Source organism: Geotrypetes seraphini, chromosome 9 (genome assembly GCF_902459505.1).
Source record: "Geotrypetes seraphini chromosome 9, aGeoSer1.1, whole genome shotgun sequence".
NCBI lineage: Eukaryota > Metazoa > Chordata > Amphibia > Gymnophiona > Dermophiidae > Geotrypetes > Geotrypetes seraphini.
Window position 1 is genome coordinate 4,532,501 of NC_047092.1, and position 16,606 is coordinate 4,549,106.

A 16,606-nucleotide genomic window follows, 5' to 3' on the forward strand; every position below is an offset into this window, starting at 1 on the left:
TTTTTTTTTAATTTAGGCTGCAGAGCTATTTTGATTATAGGCTAAGTTTCATGAAGATTAAGAATTATGGGGCCAGTTTCAATTTTTAGAAATATTTGAGGTTTCTGTCCGACTAGAGCGGGTGGGACGGAACGATCAGCTCTGAGAAGAAGGACAAATACAGATATTTGTTCCTTCAGCGTATGCTGTCTGCTCTTGATACTCGAGGCAAACTCCTTTAAGAGACCCTCCTGCATTGCTCTTAACAGTTTGGTTCTGGGAGAGGGAGCAGAGGCCAGTGGGAAAAGGGTTCCAGACTGGAGAGGGGGAAGGGGGGGGGGGCAAAGAACTGCAGCCTTAGCTTCACGTCTTTCAAGGATATTTGTGGGAGCAGGGGGGGTGGGGTGGTCTTCAGTAGCTCCTTGCCCCAAACTAATAGTCTTTGAACTAATCAGGAACTTTCAACTCGCCACTTTCAGGTTAAAATTATGCTGCACTTTGGAGGTCATTTTAGAAACCCGATTGGCAATGTCCACATGGAAATATTGGCGTTTACACATGTGTATCACATACACATGTCAACATTGATTGCAGAAAGTGCTACGCACATGTAGAGATCCATAATATGTAGAATTTTCAAGGGGGGGGGGTGGTCCTGACTGGCCCCGATTTTCTCTTCATTTTCAGAAGGACAGACGGGACTGCAGGAAAGAAAAGAAATACATTTCAGGAGAATAAACAGAAGAAAATATGGATAAACTAGAAAACACAGCACTGGTAACCTACAGATTTAAGGGGGAACTCATCAATTACATTACATTAGAGATTTCTATTCCGCCTGTGCCTTGCGGTTCTAGGCGGATTACAATATAGAAGATATCTGGGCATTTCCAGTAGAATTGCATTACATGAGAAGAGTAAACCAGTGTTAACTGCGTTAGCAGATGCTAAATGCTAAAAGATGCCCATTATATTCCTATGGGCATCTTTAATAATAATGATAATAGCTTTATTTATATCCCATCATACCTTTCAGTTCAAGACAGTTTCCAACAAGAGAGGCTTCAGAAATGCAGCAAAGTTACATCGGGAGCATGAAGTAGGAGGAATAATTTGATAGCACCGGTTGATAAATTCTCCCCTCCCCCCCCTTTTAGGACCCTTTATGCAAAGCCAATAGCTTCAGTGCTTTTCTTGCGGGAGAATTGCTACTGTGGGTTTGGAAAAGGAGCCCTTAGGGCACTGTATCGCAAACTGCCGCCTGAGGTTCCAGGTGTGCCGCGAGACGCCGGCGACTTCCTACAGGAAGTGCCTCTTGCGTCGAGAGGTCGGTCAAAAAAACAAATCCAACAGATCCGCAGTAAAGATGTAATGGAAGAAAGAGAAAAAAAGGGAACTGCAGACAAATGTACAAGATGCAGGCAAAGTTTATTAAAACCAACAGAGTTTGTTGCATACAAATAGACGCCCGAGGAAGACGTGTTGAGCCCCATATTCTGTACCAGGGGTGTGTGCGTGGCTGGGGGGAGGAGTGGAAAGGGGATGCGGAGGGGTGCCAGCACCCTGAGCAAGATGATGTCCAGGGTGGACTGCCCTCCCCTGGTTACGCCACTGGAGATGACCTTTTTCACTTGCTGTAACCTTGAAGATTCAGGTACCAGGACGTCCTTTGCGTTCAGAGAATCAGGTTTTACTTGATGGCCAAGATATTAACCCTTTCAGGACCAAGGGACATATTTGTCCCATAACTTTAAAATCCTATAAATTTTGATTGGGATCTAAATTTGATATGTACGGATTCCATATGATACTGCCTTTATGTAAACAAACTGGTTCCGACATTCATTCATTAGCGTCGTTGCCAGATTGACGAGAAGATTCACTTGCCACACTGTCCATAAGCCAGAAGTTTGATTTAAAAAAAAAAAAAATGATATTTCACAAAAAAAATCAATTTTTTGGCATCTGCAAGCCCTTTTTACCATAAAAATGTCATCAAAACCACAAAAATTGGCCTACGATCCTTATGGTCCTGAAAGGGTTAAGCAAATAAGACTTGATATGTATAAAGAGTCAATTTTCCTGGTGGTGGGACCCCAACTTATAATATCAAAATAAAAAACTTTTTGACCTAAAAAAAAAAAAATAAATAATAGTTGAATCCTTGAATAAATCTAGAACATTTCAGAAAATACATTTGCGCTCTCAGGCAGTTCCATAAGGCAAACTTTGTGTATTACTGACGCTGTATGTGTATGTTTGACGAAATCTGTATATTTTGTGTGTGTATTTTGTAAACTATGAGAATAGTAGATCAGCGGTATATACATTATTGGATTTCAACAAAGCTTTTGATACTGTCCTGTGTAAGAAACTTAAAAATAAACTAATCAGCGTGGAGGTCGTGGACTGGATTAGAAATCGGTTGAGGCAAATGAAACTCACCCTGAGGAGAGGAAATTGCCTCCAAGGTCCTGAGGCCGGTGCCTTGTCAGAGATGTTACAGAGGGGTTAGAAGGAAATGTTTGTCTCGCAGATCTTTGCATCTTCTGCAAAAAAGAGAGTGGAAGCGCATGAAGAAATGGATCCAATGAAAAGGTATGTAAGAGAGACTGGGGGCCATTCACAGATAAGTGGCACATCAAATATTTAATAAACACCAACCGACAATATTCAGACCCGTAACTAGTGGTCCAGAGGAGGGCGACGAAAATGATAGGAGGCTTGCGCCAGCAGACGTATGAGGAGATCCTGGAAGCCCTGAATATGTATACCCTAGAGGAAAGGAGGGACAGGGGAGATATGATTCAGATGTTCAAATACTTGAAGAAAAATGGTAAAACCAGAGGACATAATTTGAGTTTGAGGCATGGTAGATTCAAGAGCAATGTTATGAAATTCTACTTTACGGAGAGGGTGGTGGATGCCTGAAATGCGCTCCCAAGAGAGGTGGTGGAGAGGAAAACGGTGACTGAGTTCAAACAAGCGTGGGATGAACACAGAGGATCTCGAATCAGAAAAGAATAGTAAATATTGAACTAAGGCCAGTACTGGGCAGACTTGCACGGTCTGTGTCTGTGTATGGCCGTTTGGTGGAGGATGGGCAGGGGAGGGCTTCAATGGATGGGAGGGTTTAGATGGGCTGGAGTAGGTTTTAACGGAGATTTCGGCAGTAGGAACCCAAGCACAGTACCGGGTAGAGCTTTGGATTCTTGCCCAGAAATAGCTAAGAAAAAAATTTAAATTAAATCAGGTTGGACAGACTGGATGGACCGTTCGGGTCTTTATCTGCCGTCATCTACTATGTTACAATGTTAGACAACTACCCACATAAAGTTACAAAAGCATTTTTCCGACTGTCTAGTACTTTAGTTATAAATAGGAGATCCGGGTAGATTGGTTGGGCCATTTTCACCTTTATCTTCTGCAATATAGGGCGTGACTTTGTTCCTTTTGCTGCTAAACTTTTCCAGTAACCCTGGAGAAGGAACTTGCAAGTAAGATGGAAAGCAACAGTTATTCTGGGGCGATGTCCCTGCCGTTGAAGGCCCGCTTGCTTTTTGCTGAAACAAAGGAGCTCGTTCACTGGAACTGAGAAAGGAGTTCATCAAGCAGTAACGAGACTACGTGAAGTCCTGGCTGTGTCGGGGCATTTGCTAGAAGCACATTCCATTATACATTAGGGAGCGTAGCACAGAACTGGGGTTTCCTGGTACAAAGTCGCGCTAACTTTGCCAGAAGACCTTGTCGACGCAACCACTCTTTCAGAGATGCCAAGAATGACTCATGCCCAGGGTTCTGCTTGGGGTGCAAATCCGAAACTTGAATAAATAAATAGTGTGAATAGTTTGTCTGATAACCAGAGCTGGTATTGTGATGTCATAATGCCTCATTCCACCAATAAGAGCCAACCTCATCAGTGATGTCACAATGACTTGATTGTCCTATGCTTGGCTCATTTCTGATATTGTATTGGAGGAGAGTGTGGTGCAGTGGTTAGAGCTAAAGCCTCAGCACCCTGAGGTTTCGGGTTCAAACCCTGTGCTGCTCCTTGTGACATTGGACAAGTCACTTAATCCTCCACTGCCCAAGGTACATTAGATAGACTGTGAACCCACAGGGACAGGGACAGGGAAAATACTTGAACTACTTATATACAAGTCCCAATCCCTAACTACACTGAATTGCACAAAACCCTGATAGTAAACCTGCACCCCAAATGCTCTGCATACACAGAGACACCCCCAATAAGAGGCAGAGCAAAATTATGACTCTTCTGTTTCTTACTCGCTGGACAAAAGATAATATACTGTACACATTTTAATATCATCTCAATAGCAATGACAAAAACTTCTTTCACTACAAAAAGTAACATAAACCCTGGAAAAAAATGCACTCGATATCTAGCGAACCTGCCCTACCAAACCAGAGCCCAACCCTGCCAAAACACCTCTTATCGGGAGGCACAGATCGAAAATCAGCTGGACAGCTACACATGAGCAGGCTGAACTGGTACAGGCGGGTCATGGGGTGTCCAAAGGGTCACACCGCACCCCAGCAGTGAGAAGACTCTTGCTACGGATGACTGTCACTTTGTCTTGTCCTTGGGCTGTGTTATGCTGCTTTTAGAAATTGAGGGTCCCTCTGTCAGAGCCGTCTTTCATTATCAAATGGTTTTCTCCGCACAAAGCTCCCATCAGCTGCTAATGACTGGATTGTTCTTGGCTTTCCTGAATATGTTATTCTTCTTTGGCTCTGCAGCTGTGACCTACTTAATTGCAAGCAGGAAGTGAACCCCAAATCGTTAAAATATTTTTAACCCTCTGACAAGATCCTGGCGATTAAACTGGGGAATGATGTGAATCTTAGCTAGACGATGCTGGGTTCCCACTTCCGGGCAGTGCCCTGGGTTGATCCTGTTTAGAGATAAGGTTTTGGTGGTACAGTGAGGTGTCTGTGGTGGTGAGGATGGGGATGAGGAATGAGTCATCCACTTCTAAATTGGGCTCATAAATCCTCAGTCAGGGCTGAGTCTGTTGTCTGCAAGATGGCACATGGCAGTGAATCACTTTTGTTTCTTTATTGCCGGTGCATTATGCCCTCCTCCTTAGCCCCAGACTGAAGAGAGCATTGCAGGAGGTTTGTAGCTGCCGGTGATTCGTTCTTGCCCTGTGACTCTGTGGAAGCTGGATTCCCTCAAGGGTTGTTTCAGGTGCTATCAAACAGGGGAGAGTGTGGCAAAGTGGTTAAAGCTACAGCCTCGACACCCTGGGGTTGTGGGTTCAAACCCACGCTGCTCCTTGTGACCTTGAGCAAGTCACTTAATCCCCCCATTGCCCCAAGTACATTAGATAGATTGTGAGCCCACCGGGACAGACAGGGAAAAATGCTTGAGTACCTGAATGAATTCATGTAAACCGTTCTGAGCTCCCCTGAATAAATAATGTGAAGAGTTTCAGCCTCTGATAACCAGAGCTGGTATTGTGACATCATAATGCCTCATTCCACCAATAAGAGCCAACCTCATCAATGATGTCACAATGGCTTCATTGTCTTTTACTTGGCTCACTTTTACTACATTTTGATTTCTAGAGTGGCGCTGTGGTTAAAGCTACAGCCTCGACACCCTGGGGTTGTGGGTTCAAACCCACGCTGCTCCTTGTGACCTTGAGCAAGTCACTTAATCCCCCCATTGCCCCAGGTACATTAGATAGATTGTGAGCCCACCGGGACAGACAGAGAAAAATGCTTGTAAACCATTCTGAGCTCCCCTGGGAGAACAGTAGAGAAAATTGAATGAATGAATAGTGTGAAGAGTTTCAGCCTCTGATAACCAGAGCTGGTCTTGTGACATCATAATGCCTAATTGCACCAATAAGAGCCAACTTCATCAGTGATGTCACAATGGCTTGATTGTCCTAGACTAAAATCAGAAGGCGGCATTTAACGCACTGGAGCCTTGTCCTCAAACTAATGTTGCTTTCAGCTATAATCATCTCTTTTTATAACCGTTTTCCTTGCACAGATGGGAATCTGAAGGACCACACTCATTCTCTTTGAACATGAACCAGAATTACTACCTTGATGTGAAATGAAATTGGTTCTTAAATGTTTGCCTGTGGTACCTTATTTTTCTCTTAGTTGCCAGAGGATGTGGTAAGAGCGGTTAATGTAGCTGGTTTTTAAAAAAAGGTTTGGACAAGTTCCTGGAGGAAAAGTCCATAGTCTGCTGTAGAGACAGACATGGGATGGTTACTATTCTTTGTTTTTTGCCAGATACGTGTGACCTGGCTTGGCCACTTTGAAGACGGGATATTGGGCTAGATGGACCATTGGTCTGACCCGGTGTGGCTCTTCTTATGTCCTGATGACTTCACCCTGAGGTTATGCTTGACCCTAGACAAGTCACTTAATCCCCCCATTGTCCCAGGTATATTAGATAGTTTGTGAACCCAGGGAAAATGCTTGAAGTACCTGTATGTAAACCGCTTTGAATGTGGTTATGTAAATTACATGAAAAAAAAAAAAAGGTGGTCTATAAGTCCCCATCCCTTATGTCTAAGTTGTAAAACAAAACAAGTTGCCTTGCGGTTCTATGCAGTTTCCAAAAAGGCAAAACTGACCAGTATCAGTGAGCTACAGTAAGGCTCGGGAAGGAGCTCAGCAGCGGAGTTACAAAGGAGCTTCAAAGTGGTAGAAAGATTAGTGACAAGGGGCTGCCAAGTTATAGGCACCTATTTGACCAGTCAAGCAGGTATTGGAACTAGGCACCTTCTCTCCTTTGTAGAGAAGAAGCCTCACAGGTGCCCGCTAGGCATTTAAATCCAGGGACATGATTACATAAAGGCCCTCATACCATCTGGGAGGAAAGTTTGAGTCTATTTTTGTTGAATACAAATCTGTCCTTTCTTTCCCGAGCTAGTGGAGACATGAGCTTCAGCAGAAAGCCAGCCCTGATGGATTTTCCACAATATCTGAAGTTTTGTGTATTATTTCCAGCTGGAGGGGACAGGGGGCACTTTGTGTAGCTCAGTGAATGAGGCACTGTGCACTGGGTCAGATTTAGTCACATCTGTTAAAAGTGTCCCTGGGAAAAGCCGCACTAAGAAAAGTTCAGATACTTCTTAACTCGCCCGTAGAATGTTTGAAGGAAACGGACTCTTCGTCCGTGGGTGAGGTGAGAATCGAGAGGGGTTTCAAAATGAGGGGGTGGGAAAAAAATATCCCTGGGTGGTTGTGAATGAAGGCCACAATGCTGGACCCCTTCCCAACCCCAGTTCCAATTCTGGACAGGAAGAAACACCCCCTCTCCCAAAATAGAAAAAGCATTCTACCTTTAAAGTGTTCCTAAAACATTGTCCAGAATCTTGTCTCTCTCTATCAACCATAAGCTAAGGAGTCTGTATTTGATTGTTGTGATGAAACACAGGCGGGAGGGAGGGAAGGAGATGTCTGGAGAGGGATTTCCTCGGAGAATTGGGGAGGGGAGTAGGCTAGTGCTTAGAGCAGGGGAGTCCAACCTTTTGGCTTCCCTGGGCCGCATTGGCGGGAATAATTTTTCTGGGGCCGCGCAAACGCTACAGCAAGACAGAGGAGGGAGCCAGCAAGGCGATAAACACCTGGGTGCAGCAGAGGAAACACTGCATCGTCCTCGACCGGGGCCGTAGGTCGGACACCCCTGGCTTAGAGCATAGGGCTGGCAATCAAATAAGCCTCTTTTCAAATGCATAAAATAATCGTTGATATCACATATTACAGTAGAAAATAGTACAGAGTAACCTGGAATCTGCTGGGCTCCCACCTCTTTTTAATTTATCTTTATTCCTATAACTTTTACATCCTCCTATACTTTCTACTTATTATTCCTCTATCCTTTCCAACGTTTTATCATTTTATTTTAATTGCAAACTGCCGAGATGGTTGTTTATGCGAAGTATATCAGATTTTTTTAAACCTGGATGCCTGGTTAATATTCTGCTCCATATAAAGTGGAGCACTAGATCCTGGAGAATCAGGAAGTTAAATTTAAAAAATGCGCATGAGTCGAGTCTCTTTCATTTGAGAAGAAACTCTGCAATGAGAGGGCAGAGGATGAAGTTAAGAGGTGACAGGCTCCGGAGTAATCTGAGGAAATACTTTGGTACAGAAAGGGTGGTAGATGTGTGGAACATTCTTCCTGAAGGGGTGGTGGAAACAGAGACTGTGGGACAGGCACGTGGGATCTCTCAAAGCAGGGGTAGGGAATTCCGGTCCTTGAGAGCCGTATTCCAGTCGGGTTTTCAGGATTTCCCCAATGAATATGCATGAGACCTATGTGCATGCACTGCTTTCAATGCATATTCATTGGGGAAATCCTGAAAACCCGACTGGAATACGGCTCTCGAGGACCGGAGTTCCCTACCCCTGTCTCAGAGAGAGAAAGAGATAATGGTTACTGCGGTTAATGACGTGCATTTGGTTCAATCAATCACCTGAAACAATGTCAAAAAAACATAGCATTTCATTTCTACAAAATGGCAGTTAATGAAATAATAAAACTGTCTTTTCAGCTACGGTGGCAAAATAAGGCTCAGAAATTGGTTGGTTGGGCTGAGAACTTTACAGCACCCCCTCGTAATAATCTTAAAATCCAGCTACCTGAACCTTAGTTTAAACAAAAGACCAGAAAGTGAACAGGGCACAAAATGCAGCTCATTTCAAAACATTTTCATACACTGTGAAGCTGCTCTCAGTGCTTTTCAGTAGTAATTACAGGAAGTACCTGGTCGGGTCAGAGAAAGCAACTTAAAAAAAACAAACCCCAATTTATTCAAATTTAAACATGATAATTTGCTTGCATGTGATCTTATCCTGTGGATTGCAAGACTCACATATGGGGTGGATTGTCCAAACAAATGGCATCGGCCTGTACCTCTAGGGATCACGTGCTTTCTGTGTTTGTTAAAAATTTCGATATACCCTCCCAAGTTCAAAAATTTTTTTATTAAGTTTAGTAGATGAAGTACAATAAATGTTAACAAGGCAAGAAACATGCATGCCGTACCAATGCAAACATTCACAAAATATTATCTACATCTCGATATACCACTCAATTTGCCAAATAGGATCAAAGCAGTTAACAACAGTTGGTCAACTGACTTTCCCGCCAAAATTCAAATTGGTGGGACTGCCCTGTTCCCAATCAGGTCAGTGAACCCACTATTTCCAAAGTCACACTGCAGACTTCAGAGCCTACCCTGAAGAAAGCCACGGCAAGGTGGCTGAAACGTCGGGTTCTACCTGACAAAGACGCAGCGAGACCCGGAAACCTGCAACAAACACAATGCCAGCTGCGGAAACCCTGAGAGAACATCTGACCCAGCTCCACGGGGAGAACATCTTTAAACCTACCAGAGACTTTTTCCATTCTATGGACTTTCACAACAAAACTCAAATTTCTGACCAACTGATTTTCCCGTCAAAATTTAAATTGGGGGGACTGCCCTGTTCCCAATCAGGTCAGTGAACCCACTATTTCCAAAGTCACACTGCAGACTTCAGAGCCTACCCTGAAGAAAGCCACGGCTTGGTGGCTGAAACGTCGGGTTCTACCTGACAAAGACGCAGCGAGACCCGGAAACCTGCAACAAACACAATGCCAGCTGCGGAAACCCTGAGAGAACATCTGACCCAGCTCCACGGGGAGAACATCTTTAAACCTACCAGAGACTTTTTCCATTCTATGGACTTTCACAACAAAACTCAAATTTCTGACCAACTGATTTTCCCGCCAAAATTCAAATTGGGGGACTGCCCTGTTCCCAATCAGGTCAGTGAACCCACTATTTCCAAAGTCACACTGCAGACTTCAGAGCCTACCCCGAAGAAAGCCACGGCACGGTGGCTGAAACGTCGGGTTCTACCTGACAAAGACGCAGCGAGACCCGGAAACCTGCAACAAACACAATGCCAGCTGCGGAAACCCTGAGAGAACATCTGACCCAGCTCCACGGGGAGAACATCTTTAAACCTACCAGAGACTTTTTCCATTCTATGGACTTTCACAACAAAACTCAAATTTCTGACCAACTGATTTTCCCGCCAAAATTTAAATTGGGGGGACTGCCCTGTTCCCAATCAGGTCAGTGTACCCACTATTTCCAAAGTCACACTGCAGACTTCAGAGCCTACCCTGAAGAAAGCCACGGCACGGTGGCTGAAACGTCGGGTTCTACCTGACAAAGACGCAGCGAGACCCGGAAACCTGCAACAAACACAATGCCAGCTGCGGAAACCCTGAGAGAACATCTGACCCAGCTCCACGGGGAGAACATCTTTAAACCTACCAGAGACTTTTTCCATTCTATGGACTTTCACAACAAAACTCAAATTTCTGACCAACTGATTTTCCCGCCAAAATTTAAATTGGGGGGACTGCCCTGTTCCCAATCAGGTCAGTGTACCCACTATTTCCAAAGTCACACTGCAGACTTCAGAGCCTACCCTGAAGAAAGCCACGGCACGGTGGCTGAAACGTCGGGTTCTACCTGACAAAGACGCAGCGAGACCCGGAAACCTGCAACAAACACAATGCCAGCTGCGGAAACCCTGAGAGAACATCTGACCCAGCTCCACGGGGAGAACATCTTTAAACCTACCAGAGACTTTTTCCATTCTATGGACTTTCACAACAAAACTCAAATTTCTGACCAACTGATTTTCCCGCCAAAATTTAAATTGGGGGGACTGCCCTGTTCCCAATCAGGTCAGTGAACCCACTATTTCCAAAGTCACACTGCAGACTTCAGAGCCTACCCTGAAGAAAGCCACGGCTTGGTGGCTGAAACGTCGGGTTCTACCTGACAAAGACGCAGCGAGACCCGGAAACCTGCAACAAACACAATGCCAGCTGCGGAAACCCTGAGAGAACATCTGACCCAGCTCCACGGGGAGAACATCTTTAAACCTACCAGAGACTTTTTCCATTCTATGGACTTTCACAACAAAACTCAAATTTCTGACCAACTGATTTTCCCGCCAAAATTTAAATTGGGGGGACTGCCCTGTTCCCAATCAGGTCAGTGTACCCACTATTTCCAAAGTCACACTGCAGACTTCAGAGCCTACCCTGAAGAAAGCCACGGCATGGTGGCTGAAACGTCGGGTTCTACCTGACAAAGACGCAGCGAGACCCGGAAACCTGCAACAAACAGAATGCCAGCTGCGGAAACCCTGAGAGAACATCTGACCCAGCTCCACGGGGAGAACATCTTTAAACCTACCAGAGACATTTTCCATTCTATGGACTTTCACAACAAAACTCAAATTTCTGACCAACTGATTTTCCCGCCAAAATTTAAATTGGGGGGACTGCCCTGTTCCCAATCAGGTCAGTGAACCCACTATTTCCAAAGTCACACTGCAGACTTCAGAGCCTACCCTGAAGAAAGCCACGGCTTGGTGGCTGAAACGTCGGGTTCTACCTGACAAAGACGCAGCGAGACCCGGAAACCTGCAACAAACACAATGCCAGCTGCGGAAACCCTGAGAGAACATCTGACCCAGCTCCACGGGGAGAACATCTTTAAACCTACCAGAGACTTTTTCCATTCTATGGACTTTCACAACAAAACTCAAATTTCTGACCAACTGATTTTCCCGCCAAAATTCAAATTGGGGGGACTGCCCTGTTCCCAATCAGGTCAGTGAACCCACTATTTCCAAAGTCACACTGCAGAATTTCCTCTCAAATGAAAGCTCGACTCATGCACATTATTTAATTTAACTTCCTGATTCTCCAGGATCTAGTGTTCCACGTTATGTGCAGCAGAATTTTTCAGTACCACTCATATACTCAGAAAAGCATATTTGAGATTTTTTTTTTCCTTTGAAGATGAGGAAAGTTTCAGAAGGGAAAATGGACTACAACTTATATAAACTAAGTAATCTTACGGCCATGGGGTCAGCCTGGAAATGGCTTGGAGGACCTTTGGGGAATGCTTCTAAAAATAGCTCCGCCCGTCGTCTGTTGCCTTGGAGAGATTCATGAGGTCACGTTCCTCGTTTCACTTTCCCAGGGCTTTAAAGTATTTTTGTATACATGATGGGACTGGCGTGGAGAGGGGGGAAGGGGGAAAGGAATGCTTCGGCTCCGAGATGTTAGCGAATGGCTTTGGTTATACTTTCCCATGGGCTGGCCACAGAGTCTTATGAGGTGATGTGTTCAGCTACTGGGTCACAAGCCCATTTCAGTAAATATTCCCACCGTCTGCGTAGAGGGCTATCGACAGTAACCTTTTCATTGCCAGAGCAGTGAGATCTTGGTTGGGGTGGAGGGGCAGGTCCTTCTTAAACATCTGCTCAAATGGGTTTTGACAGCATCATGTTTTCCTGTTCATGTGATTTGAGAACATGGATTTGAAATGATGGCGGTCTTAGCCAAAGGCTTTTGAAGGCCGATGCATGGATGTTTCAGCTCACGGCTTCTACCATGAACGTAATACCATGGGACGCAGTAAGTCAATTATATGCTAATTTTATGCTGAGAAACCCCTGTGGCAAATATGGAGGGAGTGTGCCCAAGGTTTTGCAAAAAATGGAAGTGTCGGCACGTATCGGGGCTTGTTCTTCTTCATCGCCTAAATATGAGCATAAAATGGTTTGCACTTGAAATTTTTGAGAGGTTCAGAAGAAGGGGCACCAGTGTACGCTTTGGCTTTCGGTTTTGTTTGGACACGTGCACGCGTTTCCCTTTAAAACCTGCATGAGTTCCTTCTGCTTACAAAACCAGCATGTAAATGTAAAAGACGGTCGTGATGTCCTCTCCGCAAAACCTTCCATGCAGCCTCGGGCCTGGCGAAAAAATTCTTGCTTCGTTTGGCTATCAGAAGCGGGCGGCGTATTCTCCGCATTCCACGGAATACCTTAATTAGCTTGTTAGCAATGTATTTCGATAGAACCTGCAGCAAAGTCTTCTTGAGTGATCTACGTAACAACCGTGTCCAGTTTCTCTCTGCATCACTAGATGCGTACAACTCTTACGGCTGAGGAGAGAGATGATTGAAGTCTGCAAAATCCTGAGTGAAGTGGAATGGGTACAAGTGGATCGATTTTTCACTCCTCAAAAATTACAAAGATTACGGGACACTCGATGAAGTTACAGGGAAATAGGAGGAATTTTTTTTTCACTCAGAGAATAGTTAAGCCAGAGGTTGTGGTAAGAGCGGACAGCGTAGCTGGTTTTAAGAAAGGTTTGGTCAAGTTCCTGGAGGAAAAGTCCATAGTCTGTTATTGAGAAAGACATGGGGGAAGCCACTGCTTGCCCTGGATTGGTAGCATGGAGTGTTGATACTCTGAGATTCTAGAATCTTGTTACTCTCTGGAATTTTATATGAAATGTTGCACTCTTTGGGGTTCCGAAATCTTGCTTACTCTGAGATAATGGAATGTTGCTACTCCTTAGGTTTTTGCCAGGTACTAGGGACCTGGATTGGCCACCGTGAGAACGGGCTACTGGACTTGATGGACCATTGGTCTGACCCAGTAAGGCAATTCTTATGTTCCTACATTCTTAAGGCCGCAGTTGCTTTTTGCATTAACCCCTTCGTGTGATTCCCCAGATCTCAGTCATTGAGTGAGCTTGGACAGGCCACGCTGTGCTTAACCTCAGATAAGATCTCTATAAGGATATTATGTCATGCAACCTCCACGTTAATTCTGGAAAACCAGGCTCCTTCTGCCTATTTCAGAGAATCAAACACAAAGGCACTGCGGTCAGCAAATATGCTGAAAAATGGCAGGTTTAATTTGCAAATTGTTTTGCCAAAAAAAGTATCCTTATTAATCACAGCCCTTCCTTCCTTAATTTGCAGTGCACAGTTCTGCTGCCCGTATTGGTACCAGACAAAATTAGACTACGTATATCAGAACTAACCCAAGACCTGAGTTCTGACCCCCGAAAATGGCTGTTTTGTCTTCATGACACACAAGTGCAGCCCAGCTGTGGATGAGTCATAGGGCAGTCCAATAAATGGAATCAAAGCCTGCAACAAATTCAGAACCTCTGAGCACTCGAGGCTTAGGTTGGGAAATATAGAAATGCATTCCCAGGCGGGAAAAAAAAATAGACTTCAATCTGTCCTCAATTTGAAACTGAGTTCCTGTCTTGGAAACTGTTGCAAAGGACTTTTTTGCTTTGAGCTTAAAAGACTCTTTGGGGCACAGCTGGAACGGGCTGTGTTTGCAGAAAAATACATTTCATTCATTTTTGTCCATTAGAGTTTGATGTTCACTTCATTTTCCCGAACAGAGTAAAAACACCAAGGTAAACCCTAGGCCACAGGTATCAAACTCAGCCTGGTCGTTTTATGCGCTCCATGACCCGATGTCCTCAGTGTTACCTTGTGGCCGGCTCCCTCCTCCTCACAGCCTTAGTGTGCACGGAGCCACGTGCAACGGCTCCTCGCGCGTCCCACACCTCATCCAGAAGCATTCCGTCTGACATTGCGACGTCAGAGAGGCGGCTTCCGGTTCAGGTGCAGGATGCACGAGGAGCCGCTGCATGCTGCTCCATGCATACTACAGCTGTGAGGAGGAGGGAGCCGGCCACAAGCTAACACTGGGGGGGCATTGGACTGCGGGCTGCATAAAACGGCCAAGTTGGAGCTGGCTGGAAGGTTAGACACCCGCTGGAGGGAGGCACAGCATGGAGGGAGGGAGACAACAAAGCTAGGGGGGAATGGTTTTATTTTCAAGTTTGAATTCTGTTATTTTTTGCACTGCTCAGGAAGAAATACATTTTTCTTTTTCTCTGGGGGTTGTACTGCATGCAGAATCTTGAATCTTAGGGTGTTTTAAAAAAATATATTAGTACTTTTAGTTTTTGGCCTTGTATTTGCATAGGGGTTATCTGTGTTCTGGTAGGAATGAATGTTGAGAAGCATACGGTGTGCTTTGTGTAGTTTAATTTTGTGGTTAACCATTATGTGTTCATAAGATTATATTTTGTGTGTGTGTATATATATGAAAAATGAGTGGAAAAAATGGTGTTATAATTAGTATTATTATGGGGGGTCTGGGGCGGAGACTGGGCGGGGCCTGGCCTGCAACTTAGCCTGTGTTTTGGATTTCGGCCCCTTAATGCGACTGACACCCCTGTCCTCCGCCATCACCTTTCCCACTAAACACAACAGAACAGAATCATTGATTTCTCTACCGCAACACCATTAAGTTCTCTGCGGTTTGCAAAACAACTCTTTCTTTTTTTGAGGATTTGGTCCTCCTGCGTTTCTTTTTGGCATCTTTCTAGGGTTACAAGACGTTCGGATTTACCTGGACCTGTCCTCCTTTTGTCCGGAGTATTGTCCCTTTGTCCGGGTTTTAAAAACCCTCCTCAAATCACAAACAGCGAGGAAGTCCCTTGGATTTTGCTTCCCAAGCCCTATATATCATGCCTGTCTGTCCAAGTTAGATTGTAAGCTCTTCAGAGCAGGGACCATCTATTTAATGTCAAAATGTACAGCGCTGCCTACCCCCATCAGTACTTTGGAAGTGATAAATTGTAGTAATGGGAACTACTTTACTTAGCGAAGCTTGAGGCATGGTCTAGACTCTACAATTTGGGAGCTAAGATTAAATACTTAGAAAAGCAAAGTCATGCATTTGGGCTGCAAAAACCTGAGGGAACAGTACAGTATAGGTGGGTGAAGAAAGTTTGTGCACATTTGTGGCACTTAAACAGTTTCTGAAGGGAGATAATTTTCCTGCTGGTATGAGTTTTTCCTACACTCATGGCTCCTGACTTTAGCTTGGAGAAGAGATAGAGCTCTATAAAATACTAAGTGGAGTGGAGAGGGTAGATGTGAACGGGTTGTTCACTCTTTCCAGAAATACTTGGACTAGGGGATATGCGATGAAGCTAAGTAGTAGATTTAAAACAAACTGGAGGAAATATTTCTTCACAGAACGTGTAATTAAACTCTGCAATTCATTGCAGGCAAAATAGAAACATAGAAATAGACGGCAGATAAGGGCCAAGGCCCATCCAGTCTGCCCACCCTAATGTCCCTCCCCTACCATTGCCCTGTGAATAGATCCCTCCTCTTCCTTTGCCCTGTGAATAGATCCCACGTGACGATCCCATCTGGCCTTAAAATCAGGCACGCTGCTGGCCTCGATCACATGTAGTGGAAGACTATTCCAGCGATCAACCACCCTTTCTGTGAAAAAGAATTTCCTGGTGTCAGCTCGTAGTTTCCCTCCCCTAATTTTCCACGGATGCCCTCTTGTTGTCGTGGGACCCTTGAAGAGGAAGATATCTTCCTCCGTCTCTATGCGGCCCGAGAGATACTTGAACGTCTCGATCATGTCCCCCCTCTCTCTGCGCTCCTCGAGTGAGTATAGGTGCAATTTGTTTAACCGTTCCTCGTATGGGAGATCCTTGAGTCCTGAGACCATCCGAGTGGCCATTCTCTGAACCGACTCCAGTCTCAGCACATCCTTGCGATAATGCGGTCTCCAGAATTGCACACAGTATTCCAGTTAGCTTAGCGGGGTTTAAAAAAGGCCTGGCTAATTTCCTAAAAGAGAAGTTCCCTAGGCCATTAATTGAGCTGGCTTGGGGAAATCCACTGCTTATTCCTAGGATCTG

The 16,606-nt window shown here is 44.8% G+C and overlaps 1 protein-coding gene across 3 annotated transcripts in view; it reads left to right on the plus strand.

Annotated features, from left to right (window-relative positions):
- Positions 1-16,606, plus strand: part of FRMD4A (FERM domain containing 4A) — a 608,938-nt gene that overhangs the window by 216,255 nt on the left and 376,077 nt on the right. The window contains exon 1 of one of the 3 annotated variants that reach the window (XM_033958475.1): positions 1,506-1,633. The exons of the other annotated variants lie outside the window; for them this stretch is intronic. The gene's annotated coding sequence lies outside the window, so the exon portion shown is untranslated. Of the gene's footprint in view, positions 1-1,505; positions 1,634-16,606 lie in introns of those variants that run through there. 3 annotated transcript variants of the gene reach the window in all.